Here is a 14,050-nt window from a genome sequence, read left to right on the forward strand (position 1 = left end):
GATTACAGCTACATGTGGCAACATTTTGCAAAATATTCTTCTCCTGGGGGGGAAAAGACACAAATTTTAGGGAAAGGGCTTTGCATATGAATGCTACTCTCTAGGTTCAAACATAGAAAAGAGAATTTTAAATGCAAAATTTAATATGGAAAACACAATAACTGTTTGAGTTCTTGATAAACATAATATAACATCACAAACAGCACTGAATACAGCCTCCACCTCTCACTCGTATTTGCTGAAACAATTTAGTATCTCTTCCCATGTTGCCTAAAAGGTTTCATTACACATAGAAGATAAACCCAAGCCAAGTATCTAAAGCATCTTTCAGAGTCTGTAAGCACAATACTTTATAATAGAAAGCATTTCAGTGTCAAAGTGCTGCAAAAATCTCATGTTATGTATAGGATAGTTCACCTCAGAAATTATGTTTAGCCTTTTTAAAATAACATCTTTCTGATTTTAATCAGCTTAATTCTTCAGTCTCCTGTACTTAAAAATACAGGAAACAAGAATTAGACAATGGATAAAAGAGCTCATAATAACTAAAACAAAATTTCCTCCCATTAAGTCAGAGATCTGAACCTTGCAGGAATATCAAAGTGCTGCATATATTTTCTGTGCACTAAATTAAATATTTTCAAATACCATAAAGGCTTCTAAAAATAAATACCTTAGAGCAGTATTCCTCCAAAAATTATTTTAAGAGACACAGTTTTGGTTTTTGTTTCTGTATTTTTCAAAAGAAGAAAAGAAGTTCTGATGTAGTGGAAGCCAGAAAACAAAGCAAATGCTGTGGTGTTCCTGTAGAGAAGTAAATAAACAAACAAACACTGTAGGCAAAGATGTACTAAGCTATCAGATTGTAATGGCAGTGAAGGGAATCACAAACACCATATTAGGAAAGGGAAACTAGATGTAAAGCTGAGTCAATCCTGCTACATGGAATAAAAACGATAACCAAAGCATACATATGCATTGTGTTGGCTTTACTTGCCCCTGCCACACATTTATGGATTTCAGTGGTTGATTAGTGATATGGGAGACTTTTGCATTTTTATGGGTCTACTGCATGCTTGGGGATATAAACTCTCTCCTCTGCACTATACTGCATGTGAAAGATGGATGCTTGCAAAAACAAATGCTAAATGACCTCAAGCCAAGCTTAGAGCTCTGCATTTCAGTGTTTTCTGTGGAGTTGGGTGGCACAGTACACAGCCTGCTCTACTTGTTAGGGATATCTATGCGTGTTTCACAAGTAAGATGGAGTGATAGAGCCAGAGCACCCTGCATGAAGAAAGTATGTCTAATATTTGTGCATGTTTTCTAAACTGTTGTATAATGGCTGAGACTGTTCTGAAGTCACAAGTGGTTTTGCAGTGGAAAGATCAGCAAAAAATGTTACCATTGATTAGGGACAGAATAGCTGCCTCTAGATTTTGTGAGCCTTTTGTCTCATGAGTTATGACTTCAACGATATGATCATTGATCCAGCTCTGAAGTCAACAAGAATCTTTCCTTTGACATTCAAGAGAAGCTGAATATAAATAGACTTACCAAGTCGGTAGTCTTTGGGCCATACTACTTTGGCTTCAGATGGAGGAAAATGCAGCCCAATAAGGCTGTAAATATTTCAGGATGGAGTTATATACTTGTGCTGACACAGCAGACAGTTTCTTTTTATGTGGACATAAAGAGCATTTCAGACAGCTTCTTGATTTCAGCTGGTTAGAGCAGAGTTTTGAAATGCACAAAGTACTGCATTACAAGTGGCAGATATATTCCTCACTGCTGTGGGTCAACAGGAAAGAGTAGGAAAGTTTGGAGCTTGAAAGAACTTGGCATTTGCCATGTTGATGGACATTCACTTGAAGGGCTCTGTGTTCTTGGGGTTAACTGCACCTTTAGATTTGAGTATTTTGGCACATCAATGTATCAGCAAAACTCTGATGCAGCCTTTCTTGGAGTTATTGCATGAGTGAACTTTCATGGTGTGGATGATTGACTCGGAGAGGCTGAACCTCCTCCTTGTGCCTGAGAGGATCCTTTAGAGAGCCATTTTCTGTTTCATGTTTCCTGTAGAGATTAAATTTATGTAGTAAGGCTGTTACTAGAACTAGTGAAGGGGGGTGGAAGAACCTCACAGATCTTCACATGCAGAAAATTGCTCTGGGATTCAAGTTCTGCAGTACAAGAACATGTTAGGAGTGGGCCAAGAACAAAGACATGAACACACCTCTGAAATCTTCAAAGGGACCAGAGGGAATTTAACTAAATGGACACTGAGCTACCTACATCTGGAAATAAACGCAGTGTATGAGGAAATAGAAGTATGTGCATGGTGAGGATTGAAGGAAATTTAGTTTCCCTATTAGATCTGGCATATGTCATGCACTGACTAATGTTAATGAAGCAGAGTGTATTTTCATCACTGCCTGGTAACTCTGGCCATGCTAGTGTTTGTGTGCATGCTAAGTCTGTGCGTGTGAAAAAGGACTTTTTTTTAATCTTTCTGGACCTTCTCTTCCCTTCAGTAGACAAATCTGGCAGGGTCACTGCCTTTACTTATGCATCTGCATGACCTCTCCTGAGAAAAAACACTGTATGTGAAAGCTTTGCCCTGCAAATTTTTATAGCTCTACCAAAATATTGTACACACACTTAAAAAGATGTCTTATCAGAATACAATAATGTGGAAGCCCTTTTAGAGTAAATTAGTGTAGGAAAAACATATCCTTCCTCTCCTCTCACAACATCAGCACATACCATTATTACGTATGTACTCCTGTTTCAAGTTCAACCATATGGACTGCTACATATTGAAATGTCTGTACATTAGACAGTTACGTACATTGAGCAGCTTCAAAAATACGAGTAAATTTTAAGCACATTCTGTGCTTCATCCTTATGGCCCAGTTCCTGTTATCCATCAAGTCTGTTTTAAAATAGGACACATTTTTGGTACTGCAAAGTCAACAGTGCTGGAAAGTTGGCAGGTATGCTTGTTTAAACAACATTCCCAAGTAGTCTCCTGGCAGGTGTTTCCAGAGTACTTTGAGCACAATTCTTTGGATGGGATATCTGCCAAAGTACATAGCAACAGGGAAAGAAGTGTTTTCCTTTTACTGCAGTTGGGACAGTGCAGTGTTTTAGATGCTGCGCTGTGCATGCATTTCAGGAGCTTATTTTGGCACTGAATCAGAACCTGCACAATGGCAAAATACACGGCATCTTCCTGCCTGTTTACTGCAAGTGAATTACAGAATACCAACTGGTAGGTTATCTTTCTGGTGGGCCAGGCTCTGACATGCCTCTTGCACCAATCTAGTCTTTCAGCTGTCTAGAAACCTTTCACCTTACAACTCCTTTTCAAAGACTGTCATCCTGCAAGGGTTTGTGTGAGTTCAAAGAAAATGTTCATTTCACAGCTGGCCAAAAGAACAAAATGGGAAGGTTGGATGAGGTAGGAGAGGGATCAGAGAAGCCTTGTCTGCCTGGCACTGATTTTTGTTACAGTCGAACCTAGCTTTGCTTAATTGAAACCTGTCCTTTAGGTTTGAAAAATGCATGACTGGTTTCATAATCCTTCTGGCAGCCTGTCCACTTCTCAGCATGTGTCCTGGACCTAAAATTACACTCTGTATTATCCCTGCAGAAATAGTCTCTCAGATATGTATACTCTTACCAACATACAAATGCTCTCTGAGCTAAAATAGAAACAGGTATGTGGAATAGTAAACAGACATGAAAGGCTAAAGAAAACATTAACTGAGGGATTTGCTGTTTTGAAATTTAAACTTTAATGCTATGCTGAAATAAGCCCTGTTCAAAGACATGGTCACAGCATGTTTGGTTGTTAATTGAGTTCTTAGTAGTCTAATACCAGAGCTGCAGCTGCAGGTGACCTGCACTCTTGCAACCTTGGCAAAGGCTATAGAGGGTGGTGCATAGTACAAAACTGTTTACCCAAAGTAAGGGCTTTCATCTCAAACCCAATTCTAGCTCTTGGTTATAGAGAAAATAAAAAAATAACAATAAAAAAAACCCACAACACCTGGGTCAAACCAAACCACACCACTTGCATTTTTCCCAGATATGTAAACAGCCTAACACAGATGTTTCAGATATGACCTACTCCAATCACTTCAGAACCTTTCACCACAAAAGAAATTGTGTAAGCATCCATATCACCACTTATTTCACTTGAGCTGTTTCTGTGCACGTGACACAACTCCATATTGTCTCCATACTCACACCCTTACTCATCCTCATACTCACCTGCCCCAGGGGCTATGTAGTGAGCTAACAATACCTTCATCTCTCTGGTCCATAACTTCTACAACCTGGCATAGACACAGAAACCTGTAGTACTCTGTAAGCTGCAAATGACAATCTTCTGTGGTAAATGCTGCAGGAAGACAAGCAGAGTGGTGGTTACTTTTTTATGTTTCATTATTTAAAAGTCTTCATTTCTCCATTGAAATTGTCTGGCACAGAATTTTCAGGTTATTGGAGCAAGCTGCCATCAAATCCAGCTGGTCTGGCTACAAAATGTGTGCACTGGCAAAGACCCTCCTTTGTCCTCTGTAACTGCCAACCTTCCTGTTCCACTGAGCCTGCCCTGTTTCCCACCCAAAATTCACCTTCTCTGGTAGCTTGGCTTCTTCGGTGAGTTGTGACTCTGCCCATTTTCAAAACTAACTGAAAAGCTCTACTTTTGTGAATATTTTGCATATGACTGTTTCCATTACTTTTCTTTGTCTTTATTGTATAAGTAGAAAGAGGAGCTGGGTTTTGTTATTGTGTTTTATATAAGTTAGAGAGCTCAGGCACATGCATATAGACAGGTATGCTGTGGGACTAGGCACTGTGCAAACACAGTGCAGCATGGCATCAGACAGCTTCCTACCCAGGTGTAAAGGGTGGATGAGCAGGAGAGTACAAGGACACGACTAAACAGTACAGAGTGGCATGGTAGGTCTCAGCAGCCCTGCTCTCATTGCACTGGGCCATTATGAGCATTGCAGCAAACTAAAGTTTTCAGTAGACTTTATAAGAAAAACTATCTGAAACAAAGCACAAGCAACAACTTCAGAGGAGCCCAGCCCAGAAAAGTTGTTTAAATACTCTGTTGTGGGTGAGAGTCTACAGTACCTTCTTTCTAGTCAGCCCTTAATAAATTGTTTTTGATTACTTTATGTAGTAACTGTTTTAAAATTGAAGCAAAGAATCATTAGACAAAGAAAATGTGCAGCAGATCCAGAAGAAACAGATACTCCATTCCTTGTTTTGGTGCATGTCTTATAAAACTACTTCTCTGTGTTACAATTGATACTTGAGTATTACTGGGGCATTAGAGTCACATTAGCCAAGTGTCCTTTTCTCTTGCTTTGTAGACACAACCTGGTTATAAATCATTTATTATTCTCAGAAGGTGGCATTTACTCTGTTACTGGCTCTGTCCCCAAGGGAAAAGAGTAATCCAAGAAAATAAATAGAAATTAAGTCTGAGTGATGCAAAATTTGAGTGAATATCTCCAGAAATGTTTATATTACTTCACAGTCTATGTGGCTCAGATTAAAAATAGAGGGAAGAATACTAGTACTACTCTTAAAAAAAAAAACAACTACTATCCGAGACTTTATTGGAATCCTAAGCATTTCCAGGTGTTGTACAAGGCTTACAATAGTAAGGACAGAAATTTTCCGAGCCTCCCTCTCCTTTTTGTTTTGAATTTTGCTACTGTTGTGAAGGATACTAGACTGACAAGCCTAGAGAATATTCATTTGTCTTGCCACAGATTGTAGATGCTCTTAATGATTGGGCTTTTCCATTCTAACCTACATTCATATTTCTTGTTTGACTTTATTTCTTTATGTTGGAGCTGTCTACCTGCTCCAGATAATGGAGTAAGACCATCAGCATTCTCCAATTTAAAAGAAAACCTTAGTCCACACAAGTGGCATAAACCCACCATGACATCAATGTGAACACAATCACTTTCAGTGACACTGAGATGTTTTAGTCATTACCAAAGTAGGCCAGATATAGGCCAGTGACCTAAAAACCTCAGAATTATTTTATTAATCCTATAAATCTCTGGACTCCTCAACCAGAAGTTGGATCTGTTGCATCTGACTAATTATGAGGCCTGATGGACGTGCCTGTTCAAGGGAATAAGGAATTTTTGGTTCCCTACTAATTTGGAATGGACATATTTTCAAACAACTGGCCTTTCATTTCTGAGGTTTGGTGAAAACTCTTAATTTTACCCAGTAGATGCTCCTTTTGAGGAGTGTGCATTATTGGTGTGGGGTTTTTAAGGAAAATACTTAAACATATATAATCTCACAGACTTGCATCCGTCAAACTGCCCCTTGGAGATGGAGCTTTGGAAACTGCAACAGAAATTTTCAGAGCTTTTCTAAAACTTAGGGGACACTGACCATCACTCTTACAAATAATTTTTGAAGCTGGAATGTTCCTGAATATTTTACTTCTCATACAGTTCTGGGATAGCTTTCTGTAGTGTGGGCAAAGATCTTGCAACAAAAATGGAATTTCTGTGACTGTGGTTACAACAGGTTTCCTTCAGAGAACCTGACAAAGAAAACAGGGAAGAATGTGCTGAGTTATCATTGTGGGGGGGTTTTTTGCCAAGCATGCTAATGCCTGTCATCTTCTTTGAACAATCACTTCTGAAATTTGTGGGAGTTTATCTGTAAGACTGCCAAATTGCCAACAAGGATTTAGTAGTAAATCAATTGTTCCAAGTGCAAAGAAATCACCACACCTTTTCTTCTGTTGAGTGCAAGGTGCATAACAATAATCCAGTGAACATTTTCCTGTGGAAAATAGAAAGCTTTAAGAGCCTTAGAGCAAATGTTTTTTTAAAACTACCTGAATGGTCACCAGGTTGTTGATTTGGAGCTTTCCTTCAGATCCCTTTTTGTCTAGGCCCAGCTGCTAAATCAGCTTACCAGCACACCTCTGTGGGAGAGATCCATCTAGTATCTCTCATCAGCATGTGCTGCTGTCATATTCAGGTGTCAGAGACCCAAGTATCAGTTCTGATACATCCCCTTTTCTTTACTTACCTCACTAATCAAAATATGTCCGGAGCTCTACCCTTTGGACTTTGTGACCAATTAATAAAGGGGATGGAGAATGTCAACTGGCTAATTAGTCTGTTCGTTGCAAGTCCCATAGCTTGGAAATCCCAGCCCATGCAGGACAGGAACATAGAATAACAGAATTTAAACACAGGAAGAACCACAAAGAAGTAGTATGTCGGAACTGCCTATTGGAAGGCAACGCACTTTTGAGCAAGACAGGAGGCCAAGGCTAGGTAGGTATAAGAGATTCCAGATTCTTTGCAGGGGTGCTGTGGCCAGGGCTCTCAGGAAAGGATTCTCAGTGAAGACACTAATGGCAGATCATGTGTGTAATGTAGACTGATTTCTTACAGGTGGTTGTCTCCTGAACTTCATCAATATGACATCTCATTTAAAGAGTTGTTATGTATTTGTTCTCTTCTGTTATCCCACCTAGTTCTAACTATTCCAGCCCTGTTTTAAAATAGCTGGTATGACTCAAGGATTTGTTTCCCAAGTTAAAATTTGAAATTATCTTCAGATTTTTATATGCAAGTAAGAATTGCTAGACTTGGAATAACCACACCCTTGTAAGTCTTAAATACTAGATATAGCCAAATGATTGTCAACATTATCTTTGAGAAGAAATGTAATGATTATAAGGCAACAACTCTTCAACATCACCTTTTTTTTTTCAATCTGTTATAAGTTCTGTGTTAATTCTCAGCTTCTAACTTGCTGAACAAAACTAGCAAATATATTTCAAATATATCCTTCTGCTTTGCATATTTTTTTTCAGGAATATTGGAGCAAATAAATTCACTAATAGCATTCTTAGAAACTATGAATTTTAAGTGCACATTAGGGTTCATCTGCAGGAAATAAATTTTCAGTGCATAAAAACTAATTTTTAGACAAAGTAATCATATTTCAGCAGCTGAAATAAGCCCACCTCAGCTCAAAATTATTGCCATGCAACTGAGTAATTGTAACAGACCATCATCATGCTTCTAAACCAGTGTCAAGCAGAGTCAAATTAGTTACTGCAAATAACCAGTAGCTGTTATTTTGACACAGACCAGGAAAATATTCTGTGGTCAATGTATCCAAACCACACTAACACAGAGTCTCAGAGTTTTCAATATTCAACACTTGACCCAACTGTCTGCAAAAGATGCAATTACTGAACTTCAAAAAGAATATGCATTGGAGGAAAATTGAAAGGTGCTTGCTATTTGTTACCAAAATTTTCATTTCATTCAAGTACATGATTTGTTGCAAATTATTTACTGGTTCCATTAATGAGAGAGAGAGAAGAAAGGAAAGCCATATAACAGGTTCAAAATAGAAAATGGCGATAGTGTTGAATGTTTTAGACTATAGTGTAAAGAAGAAATCTCTGTACACAGATCAGTCTTCAACTGGTGCAGAAAAAAATATAAGATGGAATTCATATCATGTCACTTCAGTCATCTGGAAAGTAGATGTTTAATTTGGTATCAGCCTCAGTATGCCCTGTAGCAGGCAGGGATCTCCTGAAAAACCTCATCCACCTCACAGAGGTTGAACACTTACTTCTCCCCACTGATTACAGAGGAAGCCTCAATAATAAGCTCAGTAGCTCAGACAGCCATCTCTCTGTAGGTTAATGTTAGGTGAGATAAATCCTGCTTAGAGGAGGGCCAAAATTAGAGGTCAAAGTTTATTGTATGCATGTTTGTAGTATGGAGCGGTGAGGAATAAATGTATTCACAACATGGTTGTCCTGCCCTTGGAGTGGTTGTTGCTCTGTGAAGCACAACGACCATGGGGCAGGCAGCACTGGGAAAGCACAGGGAACAATGGGCTCGCAGCTGAGCTGCACACAAATGAGCAAAGGAAGCCGTTTGTCATCTCTGGGCCATAATGGAGAGCCACTTCCTATTAATTAGAGAAACACAGAAACTGAAAAAAATAAAACAAGAAACTTACGTAATATGATCTCAGAGCTGGCTGATTTGCTAATGTAAAACACAGGGTGGAAAAAAAAAGTCTGATAATGTGGAACAGTAGGGCATGACTGCTGATCTCATACAAAAAACATGCGGAAAATACTATTCAAAACACTGGCAAAATGACTTCATGTGAAAGGCAGATTTCTTCTCTTCCAGTGGGCAGAATGTCCCAAAGGAACCTGCACATGTCTGCATGTGTGCTTTTCTGTTAAGAGCCGTGCAGGAGCCTTGGGTATCACAGAGTCCAATGGGCAGTGTTTGGTTTACACAATGTCTGTATCTTCATCCTAGATTAGGAAGCTGTTCGATGGTAGCTGAGATACTTTTCCTGCTTGAGCCCTGGCTGTAAGGCCAGGAGTGTTTTCTGACATTTCAAGGGCTCACAGAGCAAAATAAAGTTCATTAGCAGTTGCAGTCACTCACCCATAGCTCTCTAGACACAAATGGTAAGAAGAAGAGAGTTAGCAGCAGGACATGCCCAGTCCCTGCTTTTTAGAACTGGAGTCTGGAGCATGGACAAAAGAACCAAGACAGTCCCTACTGCTTTCATTTAGTAAACGTGTACACTTTTCATTATTTTTGAAGTAGTTGTGAATGACTGAAGAAATAGGCATTTGTTCATGTACCAAAAAAATAAAAGCTTCATGATACTGAAAAAAAATTAAAATTTACAAGATAATACTCCCCCTTCTCTTTCACATACTTCAAAAAAGTTTCACAGTGACTACTTTCGGAAGAGATAGGGTGATGTGCTAACATACGAGATGTCCAATATTTTGTATGAAATGTGGCTTTCAAAGTCTTTAGTATCACCTACAATTTTAGCAATAATTTCTACATTTGCTTATGAATTCTGACTCCCACTATTACACACTCAAGCACTATACTCTTTTGCTTTTATTGGCAGGCAAAGGAGTTTGACAGGGGTTGATCAGAGACTTGAGTAAAAAATTGTTGGCCTCTGTTTCTCATGCCGTTTTTCCTACTCTTGCAAAATCTGTAATAAGCCTGGGCATTGAATGAGATTCCATACATACCAGGAAGGGAACAGCTAATAGAAACAGATCCCAGATGTCCCTTTGGAAGTGAGCACGGTCCTCTCCTGAAGCATCTCTCCACATATCACTGGAGGTAAATATGCCACATCATAAAAAAGCTTCATGATTGTGTGACCACTGTGTATGTCACCCCCTTCCTAGCAAACCTGTTTCCTAGCTGTATACTTTTTTCAAAAAAACAGAGCAAAGATGAAACTGAAGTTTTAGCCATTTCTTAAAAGAAAAAAAAACCTCTGACAAGTCCTTTTACTCTGAGTACTAGGTACTTGTTTGAGCATTAGTGCATTGTTTTGTACCAACTTCTCTGACACCTGGTGTTATGACACAGAGGCATTTTCTAATTCTTTTACAAGTGGCAATATGAATTATTTTATTGCTTGTAACCGTTACATGCACCATCTTGCCTCGGTATTGTTATTGTCTGGATTAAACTAGTATGTCTCAGGTAAAATGTACTAAAGGCACCCAGTAATAGGCAACAACATTTTTGTTAGGTCAGGCACTGAGCTGACTCAGATTTAGCTTACAGTGGCTTTGGGTTCTTTTTAAAGAGCTGTGCAGATGCCATGGCAACTGACCCAGACTGAGAGAGGCGGGCAGGGCATTACTAAATGAGGCTTTGAGGATTTCAGTGCAGTTTACTGGAGAATAACCTCACACCCATATATATGTGGCACTCAGTGAGGCTTTTAAAAGTATTTTTTTTCATTAAGAAAACGGTTTTTTGCATAATTTCTGATCTGAAGTAAAACAGCCTTGGCATTTGCAAAGGTTCTAATGATTGTTAATATTTGACTAGTCCCTATCACTTCAGCAAACCAAGCACCAAATGTCATGAGGGATATGGAATGCAACAGGAGTTTGTCTTTTTGTTATTCACGTAGGGAACATACAGTGCATAGTAAAACTTTATTCTCAGTCATTGCATTTACCAAGAACAGATCTTAGAGCTGCAAAAGTCCACAAAAGAGATATCTGTAAGAAAGATAGGAAAGCCAAAGATGGCACATGGGTATTTTTTCCACACTATGTTGTCTAGATGTAGGAGCAACATTGTAAAAGAGAGATCTGTAAAAAGCAACACCTCCCTGCTTCTGTTTAAATTTAAACTGTGCTGGAAACCATTGTCTCATAAAGAATTGAAATGCCTTCAGTAAAACGTTCTCTCTTGGAGTTGCAACATGCCCTGGATTCTGGTATGGTTTTACTAGTCAGGTTTTAGTCTTGATTTTAGGGGAAGAAAATTACATCCTGATGCAACCCTTTCAGATAAGTTGCCGCTTCCTGACATAGTGCACTGGGCAAAACAGTATACTACCTAGGTAAAGAGAGCTTTGGAATGTAAATTGTGCCCCACATAATTTTCTTTGCTTTCTCTTTCATTTTAAAAGCAGCTGAAAATATGTCCTATAGCTTAATATAGGGCTGAAATCTTAATTCCTGTTTTATGAGGTCTATTAAACTGATATGCATTGTGCAATGTCGGAATTAGTCCCAGGTGGCCTTTGGGCAAGCCTGGTGTCTCCAGTTATCAAGCGCTTGTCTCCTACAAGTACTCATGTGATCCGTGTGTTTTTCAGTGTGTACAGTGTATTCTGTGTTACGATTTAATGAGATAAAGGCGAGTGGAATGTGCACACTTAATCAGTGCAAATGATAGTATTTCCTAACCCATATCCCCAAGAAAGGCTTACAGCTGCTCAGGCTCATTCCAGTGAGTAATAGCTTTCCAAGGAAAAATTAACCATAAAAAAACAGTAGAAATCAAAATGTAATTAGAGGCAACTAGTAATCTTTCTGTCTTAATTACAGCACTGCAATTTTCCTCACTTCAGAGAGAGTACTCCTGGGAGAATTTTTTTCCACTGGAATGTTCAGGGAAAAAATGAAAAACCTGTAAATTTTTTGTTCTTTTCCCTGTTTTGTGGTTTCTTCCTTTACCCTAAAGACTGTCAGGTTCATGTTCTTTTCATTTCATTGTCTAGGAACATGTGGTATGGAAGTGACAAAGAAAAATTGACTGTTTCTGAAATCTTAAGGAAGAATTGGACTAAGTTTTAAGAGAGCATTGTCTGCATTGCTGTAGAAACTAGTGATTTATCATTTTCAAGGGAAATTGTTTAAAAAGTACTTGAAACTACTTTTGTGGAGCAGGGTGTATTACTTCATGTATTTCGAAGTTTTTGGATGTTTCCCTGAATTGGAGCTACCGTTCTTCTTTGCTCCTCACCCTTCAGATCCCCTCTCCAGCATCTTTCTCTAGTGCCTGTTTTTGCCCTGTATTAGGCTGTCTGTATCCTGAACAAAGTTCTTCTTCTCTTTTTACCCTTTTTTGTCTTCTCCACTTGTAACTTGTCTTTCCTTTTCTTTAATAAGCTGTTTAATCCCATGGGTTTTCTAGAAGAGAATGTTGTGGGTATACTCTGACTGTCTTCTCAAGGGCTTGTCCTTCCGTCCCAGATGTCTCTCTGCTTGTCAGAACACTTCCACAACTTTACTTGGTTCTGAGGGTGGGATTCACACAGGCAAACACAGGTGTCCAGAGACATTTCAAAGCCTTAGGGTATTCTCTAAGGCCTTCAGTTGTCTGTCTTGATATCTTCCATAGAATCTGTGCCATTTGAAGATATCTTCACTATGTTTAGGTAACTGAATTGTTTCCTTTTTTCCCCTCTTACTCTTTTCTGGCAAACCTTGTTCTCTGTGACAAATACACTGTCTGCAGGCACAAGACAGCCTGTCAAATGTCTCCTTTCTGGCATATGGACTTCCTGCAAAGCTCCAGCTGTTGTTCTCCTTGAAGATTTTTTCACAATATCAACTTCCAATACTGAAAGAGTCCTAGAAAGATGAATAAATCACTCTCTCACATCCAGGTTTATCCCTTGATAAACCATATTTACCACATGGATATTCAAGAAAGACAGACAAATTATCACCCATACTTGAATCTACATCCTGGTTTATCTCAGTATGCTTTTCATAGGAGCCTTGACAGAAGGAAATGCATTCAGGATTACATCCCACTTGTAGCACTAAATCCTTTTTTCTCAGTTTGTGATTTTCCCTTTCTAGTCCCTGATAACCTTGTTTCCTTTTACGTTTCCCACATGAGTTCCTGTGAAAATGCAACCCAGTCAGGAGTTTTGAGTGCAAATCCAAAAGACTGAACAAGCACAACACAGGGTCAGATTCTGATACCTTTTTTATTGTCCTAAACCCTGACTCCACACAGAGCCTAGAGAGTAACTGTGAAGCTCAGCACTATTTCAAATAAATAGGGCTTTGAAAATGGTATCAATAGCTTAATTCTGCACCAGCCAAGACCTTGCAAAACCCCAATGAACTCAAAGTAATTCTTCTATGAATTTGGTTGCCTTTTTTCTTTCCTTTTCAGGGTAAATATTTGACCTTAAGTGTCAGATTATGAAACAAATTACAGAAAATGCAATGTTTTTCTAAGAAATTATTCCATTGTAGGATGTGCCTTGTCGGTCCAGAATCTGCCATCCCAGGATTTTTTTACATGTGGAAATATTACTGGAAGGAGTCAAAAGAACTGACCCTTGAGAGCTCTTTTTTACGGGAAACAAAATCAGAGTTTTCTGAGTGGGTTGAATGGTGCTTCCTAAAGACATGTTTAAAGTGAAGTGGGAAAGCATTTGTCTGAAAATCAGTTATTTGGCCAAATTTTATATCTCCTCCTCAATATCTTTGTAAAGACAGGCTGGGAAATACATGGGCAGTTGTTACCAGAAGTAGTTTTGCCTAATTTCCTCTCAAAAAACAGTTTTCAGCTCTCAGACACAACCAGCCATTTGAGATATAAGTTAAGATAATGAACATTGCCAAGTATATAATGTGGTTAGTCAGGTATGTACAATTAACCAGGTGTATAATATT

The sequence above is a fragment of the Pithys albifrons genome, chromosome 7 (genome assembly GCF_047495875.1).
Source record: "Pithys albifrons albifrons isolate INPA30051 chromosome 7, PitAlb_v1, whole genome shotgun sequence".
NCBI classification, from domain to species: domain Eukaryota; kingdom Metazoa; phylum Chordata; class Aves; order Passeriformes; family Thamnophilidae; genus Pithys; species Pithys albifrons.